This window comes from Sardina pilchardus, chromosome 6 (assembly GCF_963854185.1).
Source record: "Sardina pilchardus chromosome 6, fSarPil1.1, whole genome shotgun sequence".
Classification (NCBI taxonomy): Eukaryota; Metazoa; Chordata; class Actinopteri; order Clupeiformes; family Clupeidae; genus Sardina; species Sardina pilchardus.
In genome coordinates this window covers 3,220,215-3,232,520 of record NC_084999.1, presented here as the reverse complement: position 1 = coordinate 3,232,520, position 12,306 = coordinate 3,220,215, and the positions used below count along the sequence as shown (strand labels likewise).

Sequence of the window (12,306 nt, the reverse complement as noted above, 5' to 3'; positions counted from 1 at the left end):
TACTACAACACATACCTCCTTTCACAAGACATACTCTTATTCACAGATATGTAACATGTAACATGTAACACACACATAAATTGCATGAATTCCTACTCAAACCCCACAGACATCCAGTACAAGCACACAACTATACACATTCACAGGCATACACTCACATTCATACAATTTAAATCTCACAGCAACAGACACACAACACACACACTCCCACCTACATGTATCTCACTCAGCACAATGATCACCCACGGCCCTTCAGTCAAGAGACTAGTGTTAGAGACATGGCCATCTCGCTGTTACAAACGACAGTTTAGAGATGATCATCTCTCTTCCAGGATATCACCAGTTCTCTCCTTGAGAGAGATCTCCATATCCACATAAAAGCCAAAAATGTTGCAAACCCCACAAACACCACCCTATAGTCGGTGCTGACGAAAGCTTGTCAACATGCCGATACGTGTCTTAGTTGGCAACGTCATGCTGTCAAAGATGTCTGCGGGTGGCCTGGCCCGGAACATAGAACAGAGTGTGTCTATCTACTCCTCACATTACCATACAATTCAAATCGATTTTAAGATGACTAAAGATACACTCACCATACATTTTTCTTTTTTCTTTTCTTTTTTTTTCAGTGTTTCTTTAACACGTTCCTGCAATAGCTGGACCATTCATAAAATTCTATTTCAGATCATTCCAAATGGCCCACACCTTTAGGACACTGATAAGCCAGAAAGGGAGTCTGAGTTTGACCTCACCCTGGTTATGAAGAATAGGATCGTTGGGACAGACAAATCCAAATCCGACTGGGAATTAGAGATGCTTTGCTGCAGTTCAAATTCAAGGCTTTTCTTACTGTTCCCAAACCTAACCACTAACCCTAACCGACAATTACAATCGTAGTGAACAGCAGATAGGGGACGATCCAACGTAAGACCCATCATGTATCATGTATATTTTGTGAGTTTCTTTTCTTTTATGTTCTTGTTCCGAGCAGACAATAAGCTACCAGTAACATTCATCAGGACAAAAGGTTGAACACACTAAGAACTACACTTGAGATGTCACACTATGGTAGACCACAACTTTGCATCTATTTAGCTTAGTTCTGGAGTGCAAGAAAGAAACGCAAGTATTTATTCAATGCGGTTTTCAGATGATGGACTGAATGTATCTATGCACACACCACACACACACACACACACACACACACACACACACACACACACACGGTCACCTCCCTCTCCCTTCACACAGCGTCCGGGTCAGGACAGCCTGACCGAGTTGCCATTAAGATGCCCGTCAAATGAGAGTTCCACAGAAGTGCAGTGTGTGTATGTGTGTGTGTGTGTGTGTGTGTGGGAGAGAGAGAGAGAGAGAGAGAGAATAAGAGTGGGAGAGAAAGAGAAAGAGAGTGAGCGTGTGTGTGAGAGAGAGAGAGAGAGAGAGAGAGAGAGATAGAGCACGCGCGTGTGTGTGTGTGTGTGTGTGTGTGTGTGTGTGTGCTGCTGGTGTGAGTGTGGGGCTGCCGCTGGTGAACTGGGCCTGCACTGAAAGTAGGGCAGTTGCGCTTGCAGCCTCACAGAGCTAGGAGTCCAGAGCTCCAACACTTCTCACTATTAGTGTGTCTGTTTGGATTTCCCATACCTCTCCTGCTGCTGTAAGACTTGATGTGCACACACACACACACACACACACACACACACACACACACACACAAGCGCACACACATGAGCGCACATGCACACACACGGGCATGCATGCGCTTGCACACACACGCACACAGTGCCTGATTGGAAAGCTATATTCATGACACATAAACTCTAAGCTACACACAACATATAAATATAACCATACATATAGACCTACAGTGTGTGGAGAAGAACCTTTGAGTGTAACACATCAGCATACACAGGTACATAAACACACTCACAATCATCCATAGAGTATATATCACGCAAGCATGCACACTCACAATCATCCATGTAGTATATATCACACTAGCATGCACACACACAGACATCCTCAATACTATCTCTACCTCACAATTTGGGAATATCAGCACCTCAATCTTTAGGTATATCGCCATCTCACTCTTTAGGTATATCGCCATCTCAATCTTTAGGTATATCGCCATCTCACTCTTTAGGAATATCGCCATCTCAATCTTTAGGTATATCGCCATCTCAATCTTTAGGAATATCGCCATCTCACTCTTTAGGTATATCGCCACCTCACTCTTTGGGAATACTGCCATCTCAATCTTTAGGAATAGCGCTACCTCAATCTTTAGGAATATCACCACCTCACTCTTTAGGAATATCCCCAACTCAATCCAACAAATCTCAAAAAGATTTGTGAAAAATGTCTGTTCAAATCCCGTGTCTTCATATTTGTGTCAGCCCTTGGTATGACATCAGTTTTACAGCCTGGAAAAGCATTTTATCTGGGAATCCATTGGGTACCATCATCTTCAAAAGTACTTTGTAGGATGAAAGACAAACATATCCTCAGTGTGAATGAAGCACTAGCAGTTTGTATGGCATGCTCATTGATTTACTATCCAGCCCTAGATGTAGCCTACTGTAGGAAAAAAGCACAAAAAGCGTGACATTGAGGGAATTATAAACATGCCTTTTGGACTCGTTAGCTGTTGATCATTCCTTTTACATGTACAGTATATTTTGTCAGATGTGTAAAATGCTACGTGGCAGAGCTAACGGAACTGGAACTTCTATGTGGGGTGAGCTCATTGTGTGGTCGTTTAGTGCCATGTTCTACTATAGATAATACAGCACCCAGAAATAATAATTCATTAACTATGTGCAATGTAATTAGCATGTAATTAGCTGTGCGTCTTTATCAATGAATGTATAATATTGGCATGTTCACTACATGATAATACGCTGAGCTATTCCCACACTGATGTTATAATTTATTGTATTTACATTTATTTATTATATTATATTAAGAGTATTATAATGTTGTTTTTCTGCGAATACAACACAATTAATGGCGTGCCCATATTTTTGGTCTACACAACAAATGAACATGCAGGTGGTTGCAGTTTTTGGTCATTTTCAAAAGAATAAAATATAATATGTTATGCTTCTAGGATCTAATATTGATATCAAATAAATAGGTATGCAGTGTTTATAATGGTCAGGGTATACTGTACAGTAAACACGTTTGTCTTCCATCCTACAAACTTTGGTAAGATTAGGAGTACCACTTTTTAGGACTTACACACACACACACACACACACACACACACACACACACACACACACACACACACACACACACACACACACACACACACACACACACACACACACACACACACACACACACACACACACACACACACTTTACAGGTGTTAATTTAGTTTTTTCCTGGTTTCTAATCAGGCAGAATAGGATGATCATGCCCAGTCTCATTGCTGAGAGATCTTCCTCCTGTGAGGGAAATCAATGTCTCTTGACCTCTGATTCCCAAAACATCTCTCCGCCCTGACAGACATCTCTCCATCTCTCTAACTCTAAATCCTGAGAGAAAAAGCTGAGGGCCCGTTCACATGAACACAATGAAAATGTGGGTGTGTGTGTGAAAATGGAAGGGTTTTAGATGTGTTGGCCACACGATGGCGGCTAGAACTTTTGAAAACAAGTTCCCAGTGTGGAGGGATTTTGAAAATGCACCCTTGAGTCAGTGTGTGGACAGCAAGAGGTCAAAGGTCGCGGGGTCAGAGATCAGTAAGAGCAGAGCTCTCTCTCTCGTCTCACCGACTCGTTTGGTGTGGGTCTCCTCAGAGCTGCTGTCGCTGAAACAAAACATCTTCAGAAGACCCCTGTGTGTGTGTGTGTGTGTGTGTGTGTGACCACAAAAAGCATAGAGCAATCTCTTTCCTGTCTTGGAGAGGAGCGAGGGGTGGCAGAGGATGAGAGGGGAGAAAGGGGAAACAGATCTGCGAGAGGAGGCGGAGGAAGAGGGGTCTGAGATTTGGGGACAGATTTCACAAGGTGCAGATGAAACACTTTTCTAAAAACAGACTTGTTCTTCGAAATCACATGAGGAAAGAGAGAGTGGGAGACACTCCTTGTGTGTGTGTGTGTGTGTGTGTGTGTGTGTGTGTGTGTGTGTGTGTGTGTGTGTGTGTGTGTGTGTGTGTGCGTCAGGTGGGTGTAACTTAGATCGGTATGGAGATAGACAAGAAGACAGGAGGAGGAAACCTGACAGGCTGACAACCTGAAAATCAAGACGCAAAAAAAGCAGATTTGATGAAGGGAAGACAGAAGAACAGTTTAAAGAGTGAGTCTGAGAGAGAGAGATGAAAGAGAGAGAGAGAGAATGTAAAACTGAGAGAGGAAAGAGGTGACGTTTTCAAAATGAAGAGAGGTAAGGGGAAAAGGGGTTGAGTGAGTGGGTGGGGGGTTGGGAGTGAGAGACATACAGGATGTCGCAGGTGTGTGTGTGTGTGTGTGTGTGTGTGTGTGTGTGTGTGTGTGTGTGTGTGAGGGAGTGTGTGTGTGTGTGAGTGTGTGTGTGTGAGTGTGTGGTAACAGCCACCCCCTCCTCAGATTAACTGTTAAAAAAAAAAAAAAATGCAATGCCACAAACATACACACACACATGCATACTCACAACATTTGGGCTATTTGTAAGAAAAGTGATTAGTGTGTGTGTGTGTGTGTGTGTGTGTGTGTGTGTGTGTGTATGTGTGTGTGTGTGTGTCTTAAGGGACTGCTGCCAAAAACCCACACAGAGTAAACTCTATAATCTCCGAACTATGACGGCATGTGTACACAAACACCTTACGCAAACACACACACACACACATACACACACACACACAACAGACCTGATTGCTGTTTATCACTTGGTATAAAATAAATTAAAATAAATATATTTATATTAAATTGTTTTGCGACTACATGTATATCATAAGCAACATGATCAGTTGCTTTTGCTACTTTTTAAACACACTTCTTTGAATTGAATTGAATTGAATTGAATCTAACCTACCGCAGAGTCAAACCACAAAGCACTTACAAGTCGAGTATTTTGCATTTCCAATAACTGACGCTTACAAGTATTTAAAAGAGGAACCTAGGCCGGTGACACAATATCAAATTCAACGAAGAGCATTTCTCAAGAGACTACTGAACACTGCACAACAACACATGATCACAGAAAAACGAAAGAAAAGAGTGGGCAGAAAGAGAGTAGTTCAGATTAGAGCATAATGAAGAGAGACTAGTTCAGATTGGAGTATTCTGAAGAGAGACTAGTTCAGATTAGTAGTAGAGTGAAGAGAGACTAGTTCAGATTAGAGCATGGGGAAGAGAGACTAGTTCAGATTAGAGTGTGCTGAAGAGAGACTAGTTCAGATTAGAGTATGCTGAAGAGAGTAGTTCAGATTAGAGTGTGCCGAAGAGAGACTAGTTCAGATTAAAGTGTGCTGAAGAGAGACTAGTTCAGATTAGAGTATGCTGAAGAGAGAGTAGTTCAGATTAGTAGTAGAGTGAAGAGAGACTAGTTCAGATTAGAGTATACTGGAAAGACAGTAGTCAGATTAAAACTATTTCTGAATGTACTGATTTCATGGGGTTAAGTTCTATGTTCCTCTGTGTTTAATATCTATGTTCTGCTGTGTTTAATGTTCTACTGCTGTTGAAGTTCTCCTGTGTTTAATATCTATGTTTTAATGTTGTTGAGGTCTACAGTATGTTATCTTGTGTTTAATATCTATGTCCTCCTGTGTTTAATATCTATGTTCTAATGTTGTTGAGGTCTACTGTATGTTATCTTGTGTTTAATATCTATGTTCTACTGGGGTTAAGGTCTATGAGGCATCCATGAGCCAACCAAACAAGACCAGACGAGAGACGAGGACTCCATCGAGGGCCACATCTGGGCCAAATGAACATATATTTGTGTATTACACATTTATAAATATATGTTTAGAGGAGATCAGAAGAGAGCTGCTAAGTGTGTGTGCAAAGTGTGTGTATGCACTTCTTACCATGCGGTGCAATGTGTGTGTGTGTGTGTGTGTGTGTGTGTGTGTGTGTGAGTGTGTGTGTGTGTCTACTTGAGGTGTGTGTGTGTAATGTATGTGTATTTGTGAAGTGGTGTGTTTAGGTTTATGTGTGTGTGTGTGTGTATTCCTGAGTGTATTTGTGCATTGTGTATCCCATGTGCGGTGAGGTGTAGCATATGTGGGATGTCACAATTTTAACAAATCTCAATATTAAACTTTAGTTCCATACCTGCCCTGTCTTCAGTATGTGTGTGTGTGTGTGTGTGTGTGTGTGTGTGTGTGTGCATGGGGGGTGGGGTGGGTTCTCCATCTCGCACTCACACACATACAGAGAGTGAGAGAGAGAAGGAAAAGAGTGTGATGAAGAGAGAAAGAAAGAAAGAAAGAACATGGGTAAGTGGTGTTGTACACATGCAAAAACAAGGCTGCTGACATGTTGGTTTCACACCCACGTTGAGTTGTATGTGTGTGTGAGTGTGTGTGTTTTTATCTTTACTATTCGCAACAGGTCAGCAGTTTCACCTCCTCCTCATCAGTGAGTGAATGCGAAGGGGTGTGTATCGTGCGTGAGGAGGAGTGTTTAAGTCAGACATGGTGGAGCAACATGACTAACTTCACTAATTGGTTATCTCGACAGTTCACACACACAGCCGTATCATGTGAAAATGAGTCCCAATGCACTATTTAGTGAAGTGTGTGTGTGTGTGTTTGTGTGCCTGCCTGTCTCTGAAGGTGATGTTGCAAAACTAACTGATCGGCATCAGCTTCCTGTTCCTCCAGTTTCTTACTGCAGACTCGCCAAAAAAACGACAGATTAGAGAGATAAACGTGAAAGAGAAAATAGGCGGAGCTGTGAGCCCTCGTAAGAAAAAGAGCGAGTGAGAGAGGGAGAGGGAGAGAGAGAGAGAGAGAGAGAGTACATGGGAAAAACAATGAATGACCAGCAAAGATGAGGACAGAAATTGAAAAGAGCAGCAGTAGCAAACGAGAAAGAGAGAGCCAGATAGTCAGAAAACCACCTTAAACCTGAAAACGAGTGAGAGCAAGAGTAAGGGAGGGAGAGAGAGAGAGAGAAAGAAGACTTCTATCCGCTTGAGGATATCACTTCATGTTCTAGTCATTACAGTGTGTGCCCCTGACACAGAAAAACAAACTACAAAGCTGTATTTCACGTGTGTGTGTGTGTGTGTGTGTGTGTGTGTGTGTGTGTGTGTGTGTGTGTGTGTATGTGTGTGTGTGTGTGTTTGAGTGTGTAGGTGTATGTATTTGTGCGTGAGCGTATGTGTGTGCGTGCCTGTGTTCACTTGTGTATATGTCTGTGTATTTGTGTGTGTACGTATGCATGCATATCTGTCCAATTTGTAGGGTTATTGAGGGGGGTCGCAATACATTGTCAATATGACCGAAACCTGACACAAAAAAAGGAAATGCCAAATGTGGAACTTCCTCTACTGATGATGGCCGTTGTGGGACAAACCTGCACCCAACAAACTTGGGTGAGCTGAACCTGGTGTTACACTTCTCTCTCTCTTTCACTCTCTCTCACTCTCTCTCCTCTCTCTCTCTCTCTCTCTCTCTCTCTCTCTCTCTCTCTCTGGATGTGTGTGTGGATGGGGACAGTGAGGATCAATGAGGCAGTGGGTTCATCCAACAGCCGGAATGAGATCAATGATTACTGCTTCCACACACACACACACACACACACACACACACACCAGTCCACGTAAAACACAGATAGAACAAACGCCCACAACCTCTCTCACTCTCACCTTCCCACTTTCCTTTCTCTCTTACAAACACTCTCACTCTCTCTCTCTCTCTCTCTCTCTCTCACACAGACACACACACACATGCACAATCAAATACATGCCATGAACGCACACATACAGTACATACACACACGCGCAAACACGCACACACACACGCACACACACACGCACACACACGCGCACACACACACACACACAACTCCTGCTTACTTCTCTCCCTGCTCAAGCTGTGAAAGCGAAAGCCCTCTGTGTGTGTGTGTGTGTGTGTGTGTGTGCGTGTATAGGGGGATTTCATGGCACATGCTGCCCTGAATAACATGCTTACAGGAACTGTGGTGTGTCGTGTGTGTGTGTGTGTGTGTGTGTGTGTGTGTGTGTGTGTGTGTGTGTGTGCGCGTGAGTGTTAGTGGGTGGGTGACTGTGCGTTTGCGTCTTTAGCTAATATAGAGAATGAGTGTGTCATGTTGGTTTTAAAGTGTGTGTCTGTGCATGTGTGTCATTAAGTGTAAGTGTGTCTGTGTGTGTTTAGAATGTGCTTTGAGGGTCGTTCTGACCAAAGAGGAACACACACTCAAAAAACGTTTGCGACACAAACAGAATCAAATCAAGGTCACAAAAGCCTTAGCATAGAGATACACTGACGCACACACACACGCACACACACACAAACACGACCCCATTGGAGTGAAACTAGTTTTGGTTAGATGAGGGTCATAGCAGCCCTTACCTCCAGTCCATAAACCCCCGATGAACTGATAGTCTCCTCTCCTTTCTCTCTCCTCTTCTCTCTTCCTTTCTCTTGTCTTATCCCTCTATCCACGCTCCCTAAACAGGACGAAAAACAGGTTCAACAACAACAACAACAACAACAACAACAACAACAAAAAACACACTGGGGCAAAAGACCTGCCAACTGTGTTTGCTCTCATGGTCTCCCACAGGTGTGATGAGCATAGCTGACCCCTGTGCACTATGTGCAGAGATGAATGGGGAAGACCAACACAAGTGAAACTAAAGCACAGCAGGCCAGTGACACTAGCGCAGTCCGGCACGCGTGCTTTGGACTCAGGAGAGGTAAAAGGGCACGTCATTCAGAATGGCGTCAATATCTCCCAAATGGAGACGGCACGAGACAGCAGGAAGTGGAGTCGAGCTGATGCGAGTGGCCGCCAGAACAGGAAAGACGGGCCGACCCGGCACGCCTCCACCTCCACCTCCACCTCCGCCTCCACCTCCACCTCCGCCGTGCGTTCCAGGGCAGCGGCGCCACAATGCAGGGACGCTCCTGTGGCATCCTCACACGGCCCCGCTGCCCTCACCTGTCCTCACCTGCCCTCACCTGCCCTCTGCACCACACCTGAACAGGTGGGAGGCTCACGGGCCGCCTGTGTGTGTGTGTGTGTGTGTGTGTGTGGAGGACAGGTAGGCGCATGAGCAGCACCGGCAGAGCCAACAGGTGGCTAGAGGTAAGTCGAGAGAGAGAGAGAGAGAGAGAGAGAGAGAGAGAGAGAGAGAGAGAGAGAGAGAGAGAGAGAGAGAGAGAGAGAGAGAGAGAGAGTTGAGTGGAGGCAGGGAACTCCAGCCAGCCCCATTAAGTAAATTACACAGGTAGTTTAGTTACCATGCCACAGCTGAACACAGGAGGAGAGAGGGGGAGGAGAGAGAGAGAGGGGGGGGGGGAGGTGAGGAGAGACAGGCGGACTGATAGACAGGTAAAGATGGGGGAGAGGAGGAGATAGAGAGAGCATGAAGGAGAGGTGGTGGCGATGGGAAGAGGGATACACAGAATGAAAGAGAAGGATGGAGAGAGGGGGAGAGGAAAGTGAGGAGATCACTTACAGTAACTGATATAAAGTATAATAAAAAATAAAAACTGCCTCACAAGACCTCAACTGAGCGGCGGCACACTAGCCCTTGAAAGAGAAGAGTGAGAGGGATGATTCAGATGCGATATCACCAACCCCTCAGCCACACACACACACACACACACACACACACACACACACACACACAAACACACCTGGAAAACTGAGTACTTAAGAACCGTCCATTTAAACGTCAGTGGCAGGTATTAGAGGAGGACAGGCGACAGGTCTGTCTTTGACGCCACCGATCGGAGGAAATAAAGGGGCCGTATTACAGTCGCTTCTCGTGTAACTACAGCTTGTGACGCGACACGGGAGTCAGATGGAGCGGCCAACGGCCAACCCCAGCCTGCCCGACGGGTTCAACCGGTCCGTCACAACCGTTCTGGGCGAGTCAGCAACACTCTGGGAAACAAGCGTATGAAGCCAACTGGATTTCCAAAATGCCAATTCACTGGCGTGTATTTTAGGTTTTATAAAACTACATGTCGTGAACTTTAATAGAAATGCATTGCCATATTCACAACCCAAATTATTTAGGCCTAGCATACACATAAACAAAGCACCATCATGCGAATGATCCACAACAACAAAAGTGGAAATATGTTTTGCACCGGAGAGAGAAGGCACATCGTTTGGATTTGATTGCCCGGCGGCCGTAGAGGTCGTTGATGTGCGTGACAGCAGTTTTGGTTTTGGATGTCGTCCGGTGCTGCGCGCTATAATTAGCAGACAGGCTATACCGAGGTCTGCGCGAGCCTGCTCACCTGTCCACAGAGCGCGCAGGTAACGCACTCGACACCAGTGCGCTCAGCGCAAACACACAACACGACTGTCACAACAAACATCGTTATGTCGGGAGCTAATATTTAAAATCCTAAAAGGCGGAAAGCCAGTCGAAAACGATGGGTAGAAATGATAGCAGACACGTCACACGGGAGTTACCGAATACCCGTGACGTGGTTAGTCCTCCCGTGACCCCGGACAGAAGTGAAGGGAAGGAGGGTGCTGTGGAATTGGTCATTTCGCTATCAAGTCTTACGGCAGAGAGCATCAAAAACATGAAAATATATGTGTTCTACCGGACGAATTACTAAGAGATAGTTTACCTGCGCCGGTGTGTCACCTGCGTTGTCTTGGCTTGTCCCACCTGACCGGTTCTTACTTCCTGGATTCAGACTCTGGCTGTACCACCCCCGTTTGCCCCCCTCCTGTATCTCCCCGGGGAATACCTTCTCCCCTGACTCGCTTCACCGGCACTCTCTTAGCAGCGTGGCTTATATCTCCGAGCGGGTATCTTTTAAGCGCCGCTCCCCGCTGTCTGGACTCCGTAGCCGGCGTTTCTGATCCCCCCCTCGGCTCTCCTCTCTCATCTGCTTGCAGACCGCCGGTCGGATTGGTTGCACTGCCCCCCCCGCACAGAAGCCGCTGGCCCACTCCCGACTCCCAGCTCCTCCTTATACCGAGAACCAGGAAGCGGCTTGCCCTACTTACACCACGCCGCGGATTGGCTCTGGCGGGCTACAGAGAACTGGTAGGGTGGGGAGGGCACTGGGGGGGTCGGTCATGGTGCGATAGGCCAGCGCCGATGTCTGTCGCCCCGAGGAGGATGTGAGCTAGTGAGAGAGAGAGAGAGGGAGAGAGAGAGAGAGACAGAGAGAGAGTGTGTGTGTGTGTGTGTGTGTGTGAGAGAGGGTGAGTGTCTGTGTGTGTGTGGAGGGAGTGAAGGGGGGGCAGCACTTATCACAGGTGGAGGAGCTCCAATAAGTTGTGTCAGTTGTGATTCCATTAGACGGTTTTGGTGTGTGTGTGTGTGTGTGTGTGTGTGCGTGCGTGTGTGTGTGTGTGTGAGAGAGAGAGAGAGAGAGTGACGTGTGTGTGTGTATGTGTCGGGGGGGTGTGTGTGTGTGCAAGGGGGGAGTTGTACTCAGACAACGTAAGCAGCTGCTTACTGTAATGGCTTGATGATGAGTTACTCCCCTCACATACTTCTCCTTTTCTGTTTCTCTGTCCTTCCCCGTTTCTGGTTTAAAACACTCACACACACACACACACACACACACACACACACACACACACACACACACACACACACACACACACACACACACACACACACACACACACACACACACACACACACACACACACACACACACACACACACACACTCGCTCTCTCCCTCCCTTCTTCTCTCTGTCCCTCCCTTCGTCTGGTGCCATTCTGTCATTCAACAGTCATCTGCAGTTAGCAGGGCTATAAAACATGAAGACAACTGAATATGCAAATCCAATGGCTTGGATGGCAATCAAGGGAAAACTTTTACTTGACAGCACGCGCTCGGCTCACACACTCTACACACACTCTACAGTTACAGTGCATATTTGTCATGCCGAAGCAAGTGTAACTCTGGAGCCTGGCCCACTGAAATGGCTTATGTTTCTGTCAGAAACAAAACAAACAAGCAGAAGGAATACGGCACAGTGCTCTTAATGGGATACGGTAGACGTTGTGACGCAGTGCTGTTTTTTGCTCGGGCCACTCTTGATCTCCCATAATAATAAATGGGCGGGTGTACACAGTGGCATGTCATGAGGTAGGGTGTGATTCATTCTGAACTTTGACTTTCGAGTT

At 45.9% G+C, this 12,306-nt stretch overlaps 1 protein-coding gene across 1 annotated transcript in view; it reads right to left on the bottom strand.

The window, feature by feature from the left end:
* LOC134082418 (zinc finger and BTB domain-containing protein 7B-like) overlaps window positions 1-11,107 on the bottom strand; it is a 24,782-nt gene extending 13,675 nt beyond the window's left edge. The window contains exons 1-2 of the mRNA XM_062538118.1: window positions 10,782-11,107; window positions 8,535-8,632 (exon numbers count right to left, since the gene is read on the bottom strand). The gene's annotated coding sequence lies outside the window, so the exon portion shown is untranslated. The remainder of the gene's footprint in view (window positions 1-8,534; window positions 8,633-10,781) is intronic.
* Window positions 11,108-12,306: the final 1,199 nt, after the last annotated feature.